Genomic DNA, 13276 nt, shown 5'->3' on the forward strand with positions numbered 1-13276 from the left:
CATCTTGGCCAGGATTCCCTTGACCCCGTAATGGTCAGTAAACACCCCCGTTTTTATTTGGAGTTGCCGTTTGCTAAGTTTCCAAAGCTTTTTGCTCCAACCAGAGTCTACCCCTTGTATAAAGAGCTTTGAGTGCTTTAGACCCGTCAGACTGTCTCATTCTTCCTGGTGTTTGGTCTTAGTAAGGTCTTTGATAGCCGTTGTGATGGTTCCCTGTGAGAGCCCCACGAATGGTTCCGGACCTATAAGGTTGTTTGCAGATCCGGCTCTGGCAAGTTCATCTGCATTTTCATTGCCCATGAATCCCTCGTGCCCTGGGATCCACACCAGTTGCACTTTGTTTTGCCTTCCAAGCTTGTTCAGAGCTTGGATGCCATTGTATACCAGTCTAGAGTCCACTCTTGGCGCCTTAAGCGCTTTGAGTGCAGCTTGACTGTCGCTGAGAATACCTATATAGATATTCTTCCCTTGGGTTTGCCTAACTATATTCTAATGTGCACAGGCACATTTATTTATTATTTATTTATTATCTCCGTCGCATCGCGACTCCCTTAAGGTCGGTTGCTCCAAACCGTCTGTCTCCGTTAAAGCGTTCGCAAAATTTTATTGTATGGGAATTTTCTTAGTTCTCTGCTGAGTTATGTTGATCTGTCTGTCAAGTGTAGTGCAACTGGCCCTTAGTCCTTTTTTTTAATACTACGTCGGTGGCAAACAAGCATACGCCCCGCCTGATGTTAAGCAGTCTCCAGAGGAGTTACATGCGCGTTGCCGACCCTAACACTCATCTCCCTCGAGCTCTGGCAACCTTACTCACCGGCAGGAACACAACACTATTAGTAGGGTCTAGTGTTATTTGGCTGCGGTTTTCTGTAAGGTGGAGGTACCTCCCCAGTTGGGCTCTGCTCTAGATCTGGAATGACATCCGCTGTCCTGTGCCCTACCACACAAAGCGAGATGTCATTCACAGTGCCCATACCTCTCTTTTGGACGTAGTTTAAGGACATACCCGGGTCCTTTTGGACGTAGTTTAAGGACATACCCGGGCCCAGTCTGCTGTGGTTGATCATTGTGGAAGGTTTACGAAAGCTTCTGTGTCGGCCGCTTTTTCGCAGGTGCACATAGGGTACGGTGATCGCTTACCATCCGGCGGGCCCTAGGTACTTATGTTTATTTGTCACCAAACTATTTTAGTTGTTTTTACATTTTTTAGATTTTAAAGGTTATGAACGGAAAGTTGGTCTAAATTGATATATTTTCAAGTACTTAAAGTATTTACATTTTCAGTCTCAAACTAGTAACTGTGGAAAAAATTTAATTAAAGTAGGTAACAAGGCGTAATCAAACGTAGGTATTAAAGATCAATTAGTCATTGAATTCTGTACCTTATATCTTACGTGAAATGTCTTAATTTCATTTGCATTTTATATTAGTCTCTTCGATTGGTAAATGATACAATGGGCGTGACTTGTTATAAAGCTATATCTGTACCATTTGCTAGTCTAAATTATGTCTTATTTACAAAGTGATTAGGGTTTATTTAGAACTAATATATGACAAATTAATTAAAAATAAACTTCTAAAAATAAAATATTCGTAGCATCAACAACAGCATGGAATGAATTAGCGATTCTCTAGGAGGATGTCATTATATCGAGTCATGATTTCATCGGTGTTTTAAGTTTATCGGGACACGTGGTAACTAAATAGAGATAAAAAGCGGAATGTCGTTGATCCCCTGGCGGATGGGCCGCGCGCTGATGTTGGATGCCACCTGCGCAGATAAATATTGTTTTTCCATAGTTGATTGAGTTACATAAGTACATGATTTTGTTTCGCAGTCATTCGCGCACCAATAAGAGCTACCGTGATGTCCGTGATACCTAGTAACATGACTCTTTGCTAACTGTCTTATCTTATCTTATCCTATTTGTGTACATTTTGCTCGCAACAATCAGCGCGAGCGATCGTGTCACAAATAGCAAAATCGAGTCCGTATTGGGTTGCATACAAGTTTAAGTCATATCTTTACGCATAACAACTTTTGTCATAATCATCATTGCGCATACAACTGAAAAGTCATATTATATTGTGTCATACATTTTTAGCCATAATAATTGATGATGATGAGGTTTTAATTATAATGAATAGCATATGTATCGATACTTATAATGTTTTTACGTATAACTTTTGAAGCATAATAATTTTCAACCATAAAAACCATATCCCTAATCTCCGTCCAAACACTTAATTCGACGGAGCCCCGCTCACGCGGGGCTCCTATTTCTGCGTAGTTTGTCGTTCTCCTTCGGTCATCTTAAGAAACCTAACCTACCTATTATTTAAATAAATCAATATCTATGATTAGTTTCTTTTATAAAACGGTTCTTCTCCTTCGATCTCCTCTTTTATACGGTCTTTGTGTGGTTATGATTATGACTAAAGTAATATTTGCTTCATAGGTTTCTGACAACCATACATATTTATTATTCATGCTTTTTTTAACATTACTGAAAAAAACATATTATGACGACTAAATATATGACTTAATTTTTTATGTCAATACTAATACCACTGCAATACTTCGAACGAAAAACAATTATGGATATCAAGCAGATGACTTAAAATTTTATGCGAATTAAATTAATGACTATAAAAGTTATGACATAACTCATTTATGACAAAAACCTAAGTTCCCCAGTGGAATAATTCTGACTAAAGATTTTTATGACTTACAATTTTATGCATAAAGTGTTATGACAATTAAAAATATGACAAAAGTTGTTATGCGACCAGAGGGAGTCCCTAGCAAAACCTTAACGAACTTCAAAATCAAAATAGGTACATCTGAAGTAATTACAATGATCCGTTAGATGAAGGCCGTCGACCTGTCGTTGTATAGATCCTCTAGGAAAACCTACGTTCTTTAAGATAAAGATAGTTTATTGTACAAATAGGTAGGCATATTACAATGCGCTTATGAACGTCAGATAAAGCTACGCCGGCTCTAACCCTACACCTTTGCCCCGAGAAGATTTAAATCCCTCCCAAATTGTAGGTGGGTATTCCAATATGGGACCGGCAAAAACGGCGGGACACTGCCTCTTTTTTTTTCTTTTTTTTTACTTTATTGCACAAAACAAGTACATAACACAGAGAGAATACAGTAAATGTGTATAAAGGCGAACTTATCCTTAAGGGATCTCTTCCAGCTAATCTTTAAGTAACTGCCTCTTTTAGCTGATATAAAGATAAGGTTCACGCTGTTTGTCATAAACAAACCAACCTTTTAACTTTTAACCGGAATCATGCTTGTTTACAGCGAGACTAGTCAAAACATCAAATGCCATAGTTATCATTATCAGTGTTTTAACGGGCTGTAAACATTCAATGTCCTTGAAATTTATGTTACTTAAGAAAAACTATTCGTTTTTTTAAATAATTGTAAAGATTGGTCTTAAAATCACCATTAAACGGTTATATGTCTTTATTGTTTTTGACTTATGGGTCTACAATTAAAATCACAATTTCAAAACATTTATACCTAAACCTAACTAGTAATATTACACAAATAAAGCACAATTTATTTTATTTCAATAGTTTTGTTATTATTCCCTTACCCAGGCCCAGTTATATGCGACGGTGATATTGATATGTATATCATTTACTCCGATATAAATAGACAGTGTGCGAGTTTTGGGTATTGACAGCCTCTTCAGAGTAAATCAGGTGATGTAAACAGAATAGGTTCAACAAAAATTGAGGTATTAAGAGATTCATAAACAATCTGCGAATAATAATTACGAGTCGAAGATACTCAGAGATGCCACACCAGATTGCACTAGCAATCCAGCGAGGAAATGCTGCCAGCGTCTTAAGTACTGTGCCGCAGACATTTATACAAGCTTTTGTTTAACTTGCTTACTTAGGTACTAAACCTATGTTACCGGTTAGTGTGGATCAAGCTTGATCCACTTCCCGATTTCCGATTGAGCTAAAAATTTTGCATACATAGGTATGTCTGGTATTTTTATAGGTACTTAAAAAGGCAATAACCTGATTTTTGTTGAATAATATAATACAATACAAATACTCTTTATTGCACACCTCATTATAGAAAACAATACAAAGAATACAAAAAAGAAGAGGTTAAACAACAGTCGGTCTTATCGCTAAAAAGCGATCTCTTCCAGACAACCAGATAATCTGTGCTACTAAATCAATATTATGATGACATGGAGCTGATCTGATGATGGCGACGGATATTCTATATCTAGATTCCTAAAGTTTTTTCTCCTATTTTTATGTATAATGATCATTTGTCCTAAAGCTCATATGCCCTAATTGTGGTTGCCCTAACATAAAAAGGATGAAAATGTTTTGCCGGAATAGATTATTTCCTAATTTGAATTGACATATTGATTAGTTGTATTGTAGTAATGTCGTGTTTCATAATATGTAGACAGTTGTCATATTACTTATTTGTCCTAATGCCCTATATGTCCTAATCGTTATATTCGTTATTGCACCTAAACTGGTTTGGGTTGGTTTGAGTTCTTTGGCCTGATATTTTATTGCCTAGTATAATTTAGCATAAGGTTTTTTCCTAATTTTGATTATCCTTATCAGTTTTAATCTAACATACTTTCAATTCAATTCAATTATTTATTTCAAATCATTAGATGCATATACCTATAGTGTTAGTAAGTACAACAAATCTTAAAATTAATTAGGGCTAGTGACATACAATACTACTGGTAACAATTCGTTTTCCTAATTGTAATTATCCTAATCAGTTTTAACCTAAGCTACTCATCCGGTAATAAATCGTTATTGTTGGGGTTCGCAGTTCTAACCTAACCTAACGTACTTCATAACAATCAGTCAGATTTATATAATTTATGTTCTCATTACTTCTATTAATTTTATTTTCTTATCCTTTTTTAAAAATTTGATGTTTTCTAAAAGAGCAACGTATTTGTATCATTTGATGTACATATATATTTTTAAATCAAATTTCTATAAAGAAAAGTACCTCCTGATTCGTGATACATGTTTTTTTACTACCCATAACCTAAATCATTATAAATAGCTACTTACGCCCTAAATACTCGTAAGGTTTGTACCTAAGACTGTTGTCAAAATCTGTCTTATTAGTCATATCTCTATTTATTAGGTATAATGATTATTTACTCTAATGTACATTAACTTTGCATTAGGGGAGGCAACAATTTGGCTCACAAAATTTGACTAGGTGGTTGTTATCGCAAAAATGCTTAGGTTTTATATGTTAAAGGACAATTAATATTATGGCAAATAATCATTATGGCTATTGAACATTAGGGCTATACATATTAGGACAAAAAAGTTATGGTAAAATATTTTAGACAAAGTTTTTTTTTAAACAATGGTAACTATGCTTAAGACAAATAAATAGTAGGGCTTTTCATGTTAGGGCAACCACAATTAGGGCGTATTAGCTTTAGCACAAATGATCACTATACCAAAAAGTATTAGGGAAAGCAAAAATAGGAGAGAAAGCTTTAGGAATCTAGATATAGAACAAACATATATTATGTATATTGACCCCCCGCAACTATCACTGATATTTACGAGAGAACAATAACAAGAGCAACGGCCAGACAGTTATGTCTATCGATTACTTAACTGGGGAGCCGGCGATGCTAAATGTGTAGTTACTCGAGCGTCGTATCGGAGCGTCCTACGCAGACGGCTAAAATTGATAAAGGTAGACTCCACTCGAGTGACTCCAAAAATCCCCTCTGGGGCTCCCCGACTACTAGGCTCTCCGAAACATGTCGCGCGAGTGACTAAAACAAGTTAGTCTAAACCGTAAAATTATTTAGTTTTGAATTCGACGTCTTATTTATTTATTTATTTAATCTTTATTGCACAAAAGAAAATACAATCGACTATCAGATGAAACTTTCAAAACAGAAACACTAAGAATTCATCGTTCTGCCAGCAAAGTACTCACGTAAGGATTTTTTAAATGCAAATCTATTCGGACACTGTCTAATTTTAACAGGGAGACTATTCCAAAGGCGAGCTGCCTGAATAGAGAAAGAATAGGACATGAAACCTGTTCGGTGAGATGGTATGGACAAAGAAAGGTTGCCAGTAGAGCGAAGTTGACGGACACGAGAAACACCATAGTAGTTGAAGAAAGATTTGAGATATTCAGGAGATTGGGGATCATTAATAACAGAAAAGAGGGTGCAAAGCACGTCTTGTAATTGGTCATTGCAATATTCACTACTCGTACAACTAAATAATAAAGAAACATCATCCGCAAACATTATACATGTCTAATATAAAAAGGTGTCCCAAAAAGGACGCATGATTTCAATTTGCCGCCATTTTTGTATTTTAGTGCTGGCAACCCTAAAAAAAACTATTTCATTTCATTTTCATTTATTTATTGCAATCATGTTCATTTCATACAGGTGGTAAATAAAATATAGTCGGTACATGATACCCTGTTAGGGCACAGCAAAATTGTCTTAAACACTAAATTAACAAAACAATTTTTTTTTTATAAGTTACATATTACATTCTGACAGAAAATTTGACAGCTGAATGTTTAGGGTTTGTAAAAATGGTGTAAAAATATCGATGTGGAAGCAATGTGGTTTCAACAAGACGGGGCCACTTGCCACACAGCCCGAGAAACGATGCAATTACCGCATGAAACATTTCCTAGTCGTGTGATCTCTCGATTCGGTGATCAGAATTGCCCCCCTAGATCTTGCGATTTAACGCCTTTAGACTTCTTTTTATGCGGTTATTTAAAGTCTAAAGTCTATGCCAATAAGCCCACAACCACTCATGCTTTAAAAGAGGAAATTCGACGCTGCATCGGAGAAATTCTGCCGCATCTATGCAAAATGGTCATTGAAAATTTTGACAAAAGAGTGCGTATGTGCCAGCAAAGCCTAGTACGGCTACCATGAGTTCCGTAAATGACAGTCGAAAGTGAGAAAGTTAAGGAAAATGTATGGAGTAATTGTACAGTGCCTCTACCGGTCACGTAAAAAACTAAAAAAATCAACTGGCACCATGAGTCACAAACGTTTTAACGTGAGTTTTCGATACATGCCTAACTTCACACCTAAAACGTTCTCTTTCTAACTATATAACGAAAACTGAGCCAGAATTATTCTAGGTAAATACTTTACGCCGTTTACGCGAATAAACGTGACAGATGTCATCGAAAAATACGTGCTATGGATGTAGGAGGACATTTGCCTGACGTATTATTCCACAAATATATAATCCTATTTTATGTATTTCAAGATTTTATATACAAATATATTATTATAACGAAAAAAAAATGTGTTTTTCATCAATTTCAAATCTTGCGTCCTTTTTGGGACACTTTTATTAGGCGAGTTGTTCACATATTATGCTAAAAGCAATATTTATTATTTATTTATTTAATAAAATACAGAGTATTCATACAATAATCATAGCCCCGCAAAACTCATTATAATGAGTTTGACTGTGGGGTCATCAGTCTCTAGTTACATTGTACTTAACTTAATTTTATAGTAGTGCAATTACTACAAAATATTGAGGTAGTGTATTTTTAACATAGATTTAAATTTAGACTTCTTATTTTCACGTCTTATAGCTTCGGGCAAACTATTAAGCAAATATGGTATTCTTTATACCTACATCAGGCCACGCTTAAAACTGTATCCAGGCTAAAACTGTAACTTGATCAATTAATTAAATTTTCTACGCCTCAATCACATTAATTACTTTTTCATAATTAAACTACGTCCGGGTTACCCACGATAGCCTCTGATCGCTAATTATTTTAATAAGTTACTACTGGATAATTAACATAACGATGACATGAGTCATTAGAAACATAGTAATTGTAGAATGGAGATTTTAACTACAATATTGTATTGTTTGTCTGTGTAAGCTTGAAATTACATATACGTATAGTAAATATTATTTCCTACATATTGTAGCGTAAAGCATGAATTAGATTTGCTGTTTACGTTGTGATGCATGCCATCTTAAGTATCTTATAGTATAGTAACTAATATAATGAGGGCTATCGTTTTTTTGCTCACCAGTTGGCGCCTCTGTTCTTCTTCTTCTTTTAAAATTATGGCTTCAGCCCAGTGGGACTATTTCGCCAGTATCAAGGTATTAAGAGGTTTAAAAACGACAAAAATTGTACGGTTTTACAAGACAGTGTACGGTGATTTGTTAGCTCTTGTAAATCGATAGCTAGACTTTACAAGAAGCACGTGGACTACCGGCCGTTGACTCCAAGATGGTGGTTAAACGCGCTTCAAAATTAATTCTCCATTCACTGCACACTACCACATTAGTTTACTGTATAATAAGCTATCGATATTACACTTTAAACAATATTAATGAGCAAAAAACAAAGTAATTAATCACGATGCTAACTATCAAGATGGCGCTCGAACCGGAAGTCCGGCGCCTCTGTTGATGGTGGTCCAAAAGACTAAAGAACAGCTGTCAGTCATTGAAGTGACAAGTGACATCTGACATTTCGAACTATGGAAAAGACCACCATCTACACTAGCGCCCCTAGCGGCGAATTCATAAGCGTTAGCCCTCATTAGCAATATGCCAAAGGGAATTTTCAAAAATGATCTGTGATTTTTTCCTGGACGTTTATTTGGGAAACCTTCTTACAGAACCCTTAGTGTGATTTCATTTGTACAGCGCGCCAAGCGGGACGATTTGGAAACTCAAGCTCAAATTCCGATACAAAATGAGGCTAAACGCAAACGCGTACATCAATCACGTCACGCTATAGAATGAAATGTACACTAGCATATTAAACATATTAATAACGGGTCACTCACGTATTTTAAGTCGAAAAAGTCAGCTTTAAAGACAATAATAGTAATTCCGTAAAGAACAATCACACAAGTGATTTATTTCGTAATCAATAATATATTTGTTCTACACCAAAATATCAATGGGCTTGTAAATAAGGCTGATGTATTAAGTGTGCATATAGAGGAGCTTACTAAGTCTGATAGTCCAATAGATATTATATGTATAACGGAGCACAATATGAAATTGGGTGACGAAAGCCAACTATCAATTCCTAACTTTAAACTTGCCGCTTTATTCTCTAGGGAAAATAGAAATGGCGGCTCTTGTATATTAGTAAAAATACGCATGCATTTAAGACCTTGGATAGCATCTGCAGTAAATCTATCGCAAATGTTTTTGAATGTTCGGCAATAGAGCTCATAGAACATAAGATAGTAATTTTATGTATTTATAGGGTACCGAACACAGATCTAAGAATCTTTTTTGACGCGTTAAATACCATTTTAATAGACATTTGTTACAGTCAGAAGAAAATTATCATTTGTGACGATTAATATAGACACCTTAAAACGAACCAAACATTCAATCGAGTTTAAAAATTTACTTAGTAGCTATAATCTCAAACTAGGAATAACGGAACCAACGCGATTGCAGAGCAATACCTGCATTGATAACATCGTCCATAATGTAAGAAATGGTAAAGCAACGGTAATAGAAATGGCTCTATCGGATCATACAGGTCAGATATTTAAGAGTCCTATTAGGAAAACCTCACTTCTATCGCATTGGTACATTACTAAAAGAGACTTGAGTGCCCAGAATATAAATAAATTTGTCGAATGTTTAAGTAGTATAAATTATAATAGCGTATACATGGCGAACACTGCTGAAGAAGCTTTTAATAACTTTTCAGAGCTTTTTGAACTCTTTTATAACCTCTGTTTCCCTTACAAGCGTATAAAATGTTTATCTAATAAGTAAACCTAAATGGATAACTAAAGGTATACGAAACTGCTGTAAGAGAAAGCGTGAATTATTATGGAAATGCCAATTAAATCCAAACCAATCGGATCGTAATTATTTCAAAGAGTACTCCAAAAGGCTTAAGAAAATAATAAATTTAACCAAAAAATCTCAAAATACCTATTTCATTGAAAACTCCACAAATAAATCTAAAGCAACTTGGCATATTGTAAACAAGAACAAAACACGTTACCCTAATTGCTGTATAACACAAATAAAAAATGGGGATAATATGATCAGCGATGCAAGCCAAATTGCGCAAGTATTTAATAATTATTTCATTAATCAAATAAATTCCAAATCTTTCAATTTGAACAATAATAATTCCACATTGACATATAATTTGAGAAATTCATTATTTATGCGTCCAACCAATCCTTATGACATTCATTTAATTATTACCTCTCTAAAAAATTCTAATAGTACAGGTTACGACGGAATAGCCACAAAAGTCGTGAAAAAAGCTGTATTTGCCATTGCCTCACCTTTAAGCTATATCATAAACTTATGCATTGCACAAGGTACATTTCCCGAAAGATTAAAAATAGCAGTTGTTCGTCCATTATTCAAAAAGGGTGCAAGAGAAAAAAAAAAAAAAAAAAAAAAAGAGAAAATGTAGGTCATTATAGACCAGTATTTTACTACCAATATTTTCTAAAATAATAGAAAAAGTAATTTTCAATAGCTTATATCAATACTTTGAAAAAAATGATTTATTTGCGCCAGAACAAAAAGGGTTCAGGAAAAATAAATCCATAAATATGGCTATTTGTAATCTACTAGAAACAGTTATGGCTCAAGTTGATAAAAGGATACCTGTTTGCGCTCTGTTCATGGACATGTGTCCAAAGCTTTTGACTTTGTTGACCACCAAATACTTTTGTCAAAGCTATACAAATACGGAGTACGGGGCAATGTCTATGAACTTATTAAATCATATTTTAGTGGACGTAAACAATGCACCCAAATCGATAGGATATGTCCAAAGACCAAAAAGGAAGTCGTGTATGTATCTAACTTTAAAGAAATAAGCTACGGCGTACCACAAGGCAGTGTTTTAGGTCCACTCCTATTTCTTGCATACATTAATGACCTGACTAAAGCCCAATGGTATTGTTTGCCGATGATAGCACAATTATATTTACGGAGACAGACATGCAGGTCCATCAGGACAATATCAATCAAGCCCTACATAGTACAGTATAGTGTAGTATTGGCTTAATAAGAATAACCTACATGTAAATCTTGAAAAAACTAATTTTATGAACTTTAATTTGCGGACCAAAAATACACCTAATCTAGTTGTTACTTACCAAGACCAAATAATTAATAAAACTGACTCTACAAAAATTTTAGGTTTAAGCTTAGATAGTAGTCTGACATGGAAAAATCAAATTGACATTATTTGTACAAAACTTAATCAATTTAGATATGCATTGTATAATTTAAGGAAAGTAGTTAATCAATCAGCTGTACTGACAGTCTATCATGCACATGTAACGGCTACTTTAAGTTATGGGATGTTTTAGGGAAATGCCACTGATCGTGAAGCAGTTTTTATGAGTCAAAATGTCTACGATCAGTATGCGGTATTACAACCATGGATTCATGTAAACCTCATTTTATAGAATTAAAATACTGACAGTCCCTTGTTTATATGTGTATGAAATAGCAACCTATGTCAAATGCCTCAAGGCATTAAGTCCGCCTTTTGTACTTGTTCTTGTGCAATAAAGTTTAAAATAAATAATAATAAATAAATAAATGTAATATGAATGCGCGGTGATTCAGACTGCCCAGAACTGGTGAGTCGACTCGTGCGACTACATGTACCGGACATCCCCAGGATAGCCCTCAGACCGCGGCGACGCGATCTGTTGGCTTTGCCGGAGAGACGCACCGTGTCGCGCCTCAACTCTCCGCTGCTCCGTGCCATGTGCCCTCACACAGTTGAATGCTCTCTTGGCATCAGCACCCGAGTGCGACCTGTTTGCGTGGCGATGGGCGTCTGTGAGAAATGAATGCCTGAGATTCTGTGAGGTGATGGATGCGAGGCCTACATCCGTGAAAGTTTAATTAGTAATAGTTATTTGTAATTGTGTTATTTGTAAATATTTGTTTGTACCTGATTGTTATTTTTAATAACCTGTTTGTTTAATGTTAATTTTAAGTTTCATGGCGCATTGGATTTCTGTAAAGTCATGTAACATATTTTCAAATAAAAATAAAAATTAAAAATAAAATAAAAATAAATGAATAAATTTACAAAATACAATAATAGCCTGCGTTATCAGGAAAAAAATTAATTATAAGTCATCCAGAACCGCCTTTGTGTCTTAAAGCATAATTGGTATGACGCCCCGAATATTTAATAACTTACCATTAAGCATCCTAAAACTAGAAAACATTAAAGAATTTAAAACTGCATTGTATACCTTTTTAGCCTCTAAGGCATATTATACTATTCAAGAATATCTCAATGATATACATTTGTAATAGAGTAGGTATAAGTAATTTGAGCATGCAATACACATGACATTTTAAATATTTGCATTTCTTTGTGACAAAACATGTATATAGGTAGTATAGTAGTTTTGATATCGCAAGTTGAAAATATTTGTAACCGTTTGAAAGATGTATATAATATAATATAATATGATGCATGTTCATTATAAGCAATGTATTAGGGATAGCTTTAAGCCATAGTAATTAAGTTAGATTTAAGTTATATTGCATTGCCCTACAGGGTTTCATAGCTGAACCAATAAATGTACCAACTTGTATACCTATGACAGCAATAAACACACTGATTACTGATTACTAATTACTGAAAACGCTCGACATGTTTCACTCCGTACCGAGGAGCGTCATCAGGAGCAGGAGTGAAACATGTCGAGCGTTTTCGACTTAAAATACGTGAGTGACCCGTTATATGTTTAATATGTCTGTGTCTCACGGAAGTTTTGTTATCAAAATGTACACTAGGGTATTAGGAATGTTGATTATAATTTGCACAAACGGTTGCGTTTGTGTATCAATACTAATGAAGAATATTTTGAAGATAATTTTGTTTTCATTAAATTATTGTATTTTAAATTCTTAATGCCGTTTTGTAAAAGATGTGTATGCAAGAAAAATATTCAAAATAATCTGCATTTATATCAACATCTGTACCTACGAGTAGATGATTCCTAATTACATTCAATTGATCTTTTAACATTGACATCGTGTAAATAAATGAACAGATAGCCCAGAATCATAGGTTATCCATTATCCAGGTGAATCCTCATTAAAATGAGGACTTTTGACATCAAGTCCAAGTCTATCACGACCTCTCCTTGTGTCGCGAAATAATCATCATCTATACAGGGTGGCTAAAAAATAAGCGCATTCCCGTTGC

This window comes from Cydia strobilella, chromosome 23 (genome assembly GCF_947568885.1).
Source record: "Cydia strobilella chromosome 23, ilCydStro3.1, whole genome shotgun sequence".
NCBI lineage: Eukaryota > Metazoa > Arthropoda > Insecta > Lepidoptera > Tortricidae > Cydia > Cydia strobilella.